The sequence below is a fragment of the Ailuropoda melanoleuca genome, chromosome 11, assembly GCF_002007445.2.
Source record: "Ailuropoda melanoleuca isolate Jingjing chromosome 11, ASM200744v2, whole genome shotgun sequence".
NCBI classification, from domain to species: Eukaryota; Metazoa; Chordata; class Mammalia; order Carnivora; family Ursidae; genus Ailuropoda; species Ailuropoda melanoleuca.
The window spans coordinates 79,225,840-79,232,385 of record NC_048228.1 but is presented as its reverse complement, the minus strand read 5'-3'; positions in this window follow the sequence as shown (position 1 = coordinate 79,232,385).

The following is a 6,546-nucleotide window of genomic DNA, read 5'->3' as shown; positions in this document are numbered from 1 at the left end:
GGGGCCATCTGGGGTTTTAAGGGAATTTTAAGCGACTATGGACTGAAGTCTTTAAGAAAACACACACACATATTTACATACACGACGTTCATGCGCACACATAGACCCATCGCTGCAGATTTGGTCACATCGCTCAATGACTGAACAAATGCTCATGAGGACATTTCACAATGTCGGTTTTCGGGAACAAGAAGACTATTCCTGTTGAGGCTGTTAGAATTCGGAGAAGTGCCTCTAAGGCGACTGTAAAGCCACAGAAGTCAGCTTGTATAGAAGACCGGATGGCGGTGGAACAGACAGTATTGGGCTGAACTCCCAATACCAAGTACGTCTTGGGCAAATTGCTTAACCTCAGAGGGTCTCCATTTATTTACTCCAAATGGGAATAGTTGCGATTTTTAGGGAAGATAATGACTATAAAGTGGCTGGAATCGTGCTTGACACAGAAGAGAAGTTCTTCTAGTAAGAAGCTTTGCAATTCTATACAAGCCTTACATTTGTACACGTTGAGATGGAAAGACTTCAGGATATACTATTAAGTGAAGAAAATCAAGGAGAGCATTGATATCATATGTGTAAAATCTGGTCTGTCAGATATTCACTTAGGTTACCTTCTGGCACTTCACAAATATTAACTCACTTAACCCTCATCAAGGGGCTATGAGATAAGTCCTATCTCTAGCCCCACTTAAACTGGGGGAGAAGCCATCAAGTAACTGTCCGTGGTTGCGCATAGTGGGACCGGGGGTCTAAACCCAGATGAAATCCAGCCCCAGTATCTGTGTGCTTCAGCACCAAGCCAGGTGCCTTGGAAGATACCGCGTGTCCTTACAAGACCCACAAAGGAGAGACAGAGAGAGAGAGGGTGGGCAGAGACTGGAGCTTTGCAGCCACAAGCCAAGGAATGCCTGGGACCGTCACAAGCCAACAGGCCTGCCAACACCTTGATTTTGGACTTCTGGCCTCCAGAACTCGGAGAGAATGAATCTCTCTGTTGTTTTAAGCCACGCAGTTTATGGGAATTTGTTATGACAGCCACAGGACACTGATACCGTCCACATACATATGCTGGTACATGCATAAAAATCTTTTTTTCTGGTATATGCATAAAAATCTTAAGAAACTGTTAACTTTGAGCAGAAGAACCAAAGGAAAGAGAGATTTTTATTCACCATTTTATGCTTTTTTGTCCTTTTTAAATTTTTTTACTAGGTCCATGCATTAGCTTTATTTTAAAAAATAGAACAATGTCAGGGTGCCTGGATGGCTCAGTCAGTTAAGTGTCCAACTCTTGATTTCAGCTCAGGTCATGATTTTGGAGTTGTGGAATCAAACCCCGAGTCAGGCTCTATGCTCAGCACAGAGTCTGCTTGTCCCTCTCCCTCTGCTCCTCCCCCTGCTCTCTCTCTCTCTTAAATAGATAAATAAATCTTAAAAAGAAAAAACCAGTGTCATAGTAAAATGGGTAAAATAACAGTCTAAGAATGGCAAATACACTATCCCAATATAGAGAGAGCAAAACATTATTTTGATGATTTTTACTTTTTAAAAAACTGCCTTTCTCTTTTCCTGGAAAATCAATCAATGAAGACTTGTGTCTACCAACAGCTTTAAAACAGCCTATATGAAAATTATATCATAAAATGTACAAACCACTAGAAATAAAATTGGTAACTTAAATATTGATATTAAAATCCAAATCTGCTTAATAAAAAGAAAAAAGGCAAGCCACATGCAGGGAAATGATATTTGCAACACATATAATCACAAAAGGATTAATATCCAAAATATATAACGAGTTCCTACAAACCAACAGGAAAATGACTAACAAACCCAATGGGGGCGAAACTAGCAAAGGATATAAACAGATGGACAACAGGAAAGTAAGTAGATCAAACATGTAAGGAATGCATCCTCATTAGAATATGGGAAAATACAAAGTAAGACAACCAGGAGGCACCATTGTACACACCTGGGATGGACAAATATTAAAACATCTGATACTACCAAATGTTGGTCAGAATGTGAGGAAACAGGAGCTCTCACACGTGTTCAGAGACTTAAATGGTCTCGGATGGCAACAGGCATCTGTATTATTTTAAAAGCTCGATAAAATAAAATAAAATAAAAATTAAATTAAATTAAATTAAAAGCTCTTAGGCGATCTAGTTGCAAAGGACCAGGGCACTCTGAGATCTAAAGGCCATGCTGAACACACCCCCTCTAGTGGTTCATATTGTCCTCAACTGCACCCCTCACACCTCAGGGCCTGGAGGTGATTTAGCCACCCTCTTACTGCCACTTCCTGATCATCTTTCTCCCTCCAACCCTTGAAACCTACCCCTCCTGTGTGCAGTCATCCACAGAGGTCCATCACTCCCTCATTCACTGAGCATTTCAGCACCACTCAGAGTCCCAGTGCAACACCGCCCCTGCCATAATTCTAGTGATTTCAGTAGCTATGTGGAGATTTATTCCCCCAGCTTCTTAGTTCTTGGATATTCTCTCCTCTAATGATAGTATACTGTGATATACCCCAGCCAGGCATTTCCTCATGATACCCTAGATATTATTATTACCAATGGCCATACCCTCTCCGTAATCTCAACCGCCAGCATCCCACTCTCCAGCTACCACCCCCAACTCTTTCCCTCTACTGCCAATAATTCCTCAGCCCCACTGCACTGGACTGAAAGGTCATGATCCAGCCGTTTAATCATCCCTCTGCATTCACCTTCAGCTCCCTTCCTCCTCTCTCCTCTACCCAGGTTAAATTCAACTCATCACCGGACTGACCACACGGAGCTTGAACAGCTGGTTGCAAATGGAGAAAATATACATCCATGCTGACTTGTTTTACTCGAAATTCATGACTGGGTCCCAACCTCAAGAGGGAGCAGCAATCCTACTACCCTTTTTTTTTTTTTTTAATATTTTATTTATTTATTCGACAGAGATAGAGACAGCCAGTGAGAGAGGGAACACAAGCAGGGGGAGTAGGAGAGGAAGAAGCAGGCCCACAGCGGAAGAGNAGAGCCTGATGTGGGGCTCGATCCCACAACGCCAGGATCACGCNCACAGTGGAAGAGCCCGACGTGGGGCTCGATCCCACAATGCTGGGATCACGCCCTGAGCCGAAGGCAGATGCCCAACCGCTGTGCCACCCAGGCACCCCACCTACTACCCTTTCTACTCCCCTTCCCTAGCCCGTTTGCTCTATTTTATACCTCCTTCCCTCTCTTATGTTTCCAACACCTCCTTCCTTCCTCTCTCTCAGCTGATGATGCTTCATTTTTCATGCAGAAAATAAATGCAACCAGAAGAGCATTTCCTCATCCTCCCCCCAAAACTCTACTAGCCTCCTTGTACCTGTCTACCTGTACTTTCCTCTGATCTCCTGAATGAACTCTGTCAAGAGCCAACTCCTGCCCATTGAGCACTGAATTCCATTCCTGCTTGTCTACTCAAGAAAATCACTCTTTCACTCTAGCAATGATCTTTCTTCTACTATATTATCATTTTTTTTTTTTTTGCTTTACTGTATGGTTCTAATTAGCATATAATGGTACAACTTCTCTCATATTTGAACTCCCAATCTCTTCATCTTTGTTCCTCTTTACATCAGAACTCCTTGAAAAAGTCACTTTACTCACTGTCTCTAAATATTTTTTTCCATTTTCTCAAACCCACTCTGATCAGATTTCTTTCTCTACCACTCCAGAGAAATGGTTCCTGTTAATAATTCACATTGCCAAATCCAAGGGTCAATTCTCAGTGTTGATCAGAACTCTCAGCAGTATTTAACACAGTTAAAGGATCTTGAAAGGTTTTCTTACTTGGCTTCTGGGACCCCATACTCCCTTCCTCCACTCTCACTCCCACATACCTTCCCCCCAACTTCGTGCTAAATCACTACATTCCTTACCAGTCTCCTTCTGGGTCCTCCTTATCTCTCTGACTTGGCACAGCCAAGACTCAGTCTTGACCCTCCTCTCTTCTGTAACTCCATGCATTCTCATCCTGGTTCATGGCTTCAAAACTATCGATTTGCTGCTGATTCCCCAGTTATTATCTCCAGCCCAGACTTCTCCCCTGAACTCCAGACTCTTACATCCAACTGCCTGCTAAACATTTGCTAAACTTTTCTTGTTGAAAATCAAATGCATGAATCCTCACTACCTCAGACCCCAAACTGCCTCTTTTGCATTCTTCCTGATCTCAATAAGTGACACTTAAAAAAAAAAAAAAAAGATCTATTTATTTATTTTGAGAGAGAGAAAGAGTACAAGTGGGAGGTGCAGAGGAAGGAGAGAGAATCTCCAGTAGACTCCACACTCAGGGCAGAGCCTGCGGTGGGGCTCAGTCTCGTGACCCTGAGATCACGACCTGAGCAGAAAGCGAGAGTCAGACGCTTTACCGACGGAGCCACCCAGGGGCCCCGTGATACTTCTATTCTTGCAGTCATTCAGGTCAAAATTCTTGGACTACTGTGTGACTTCTTTCTTTTCCTCAAACCACATCCAATCCTTGACCAAATTCTATTGGGTATTTCTTTGAAATATCTCCACAAGAAAAACACTTCTCATGCCCTCCACCACTCCCATGGTGGCCAAATCCACAGTCATCTCTCATGTGGATAACCACAGTGGCCTCCTAACTGGTCTGTCTGCCTCTGCCCTGCCCTCCACCCACCCACCTTCATCCTCTCCCACCCCAGTTAGAATCAGACACTAGAATCACGGCACACGCCTACTCAAAATCTGTAAGGATTCTCTTCTCATTCAGAGTCCAAACCAAAATCCCTGCTGTGGTTTGCAAGGCACAGCCTAGTCTGCCTCATCTCTTAGAGTCCGCTACCTCTATGGCCTCATTCCTTCCACTCTGGCCCACCCTCCCTCTACTCCAGCCACACTGGCCACTTTACCGTTCTGTGAGTGCACCAGGCATGTTCCCACCCTGGTCTTGCAGTTCTCTCTGCCTGAAATGTTCACTCCCTTCTTTAAAGTCTACACTGAGATGTCACTTCATTGTCATGGCCTTCCCAGATCACAGCGGCTCCCACCCATCATTCTCTAGACCTAAGGACACTATATCCTGCTTTATGCCACCACCTGATGTTATCTAGTTAGGGTCTCTCCCTTTCAACAAATGTAAGTTCTTTGAGAGCAGGACTTTGCTTTACTCCTTACTGTATTCCCAGCATCTAAAGCAGATCTAGGTACATAGTAGATACTCAAAAAAGTTTTGTTTAATTGGGCACCTGCCTGGCTCAGTCAGAAGAGCATGTGACTCTTGATCTCAGGGTCGTGAGTTTGAGGCCCATGTTGGGTGTAGAGATTACTTAAATAAACAAATAAAAACTTTAAAAAAAAAGTTTTGTTTAATGAATGGTTGTGATGTAGGCAGGCTGGGACCAAGAACCCAGAAGGGGTCCCACAGAACCAGCCAAGAGGGTCCTTGGCTATATGCAGGATAGAAATCACATGTGGGTCGGGAAGGAGTGAGAGCAGAGTTTATTAAGGATAGGGAGAGAGTGCAGATACAGATAGAGCATCTGGGAGACTCAGAAAGGAAAAGGAAAGAGAGACTTTTTTTGGTTCAGGGTCTGGAGTTTTTATTGAGAATTGTGGTCTAGTGTACGTGTCTGCTCAGGCACCCAAGAACTGGTCAGAACAAGGACAAGGGTCCAGGTGTCCTCTATAAGTCCCATATTGCTTGGAGCCCAGGGGTCTTGCCATTGAGATGAATAGAGCCAGTGGTCTGCAATACAGTTTGTCTGGTCATTCTCACCCAGTCCTTTCTGAGATGTTATCTGTCCTGCTGAAGACTGAAGAAATCATTAAATCCTTGTCCCCTAGTGAGAGGACATGTATTATTTGTACATGAGGCACATGTAAGGTGGGGGTGCAGGTCCTAGCAAGAATAGAAGTGGGAAAAGGAGCAAAAAGCAGATTTTTATGGAGTCCCTTCAGTTCCCCTATCTCAGCTGAACCACACAGGAGGACAGACAATTTCAAATATCTAGTAAGATGAGTGGGCTATTCCATTTCTCACCTGAGATACCAGAAAGCATACACAAAGATGGCCATTGCAGCCCTTGTGCGATAGTGAAACATGAAATACATCCAATGTCCATCAATTGGGGAATAGATAAATCATGGATATTCATACAGTGGAATCCTATGAGACTTTGAAATCAAAGTACTAGATCTACACTCATGAACATAAATGAGTCTCCAAAATATAAGGTTGGGTAAACAAATGTATAGGATGTTATTTATACAATTTTAAAACATTGAAAAAAGAGTTCTATTTAGTGTCAATGTGATGTGGGAAACAAAAGTAGAAGAAAAATTATTAAATTTCCTTACTATCTACAGCCCATTGACAAGTCCTTGAAACAGGCAGAGTGACATTTCTCTAGGGACTCAACTGCCTCAATGTTAATACTTTGCTAAGAGCAAAAGGCAATTTTACCCAACCCCCCAGGATCCTGTGAGTCTGCTTTAACATATAAAAATTCCTTTAGAAATTTCCTTTATCTCT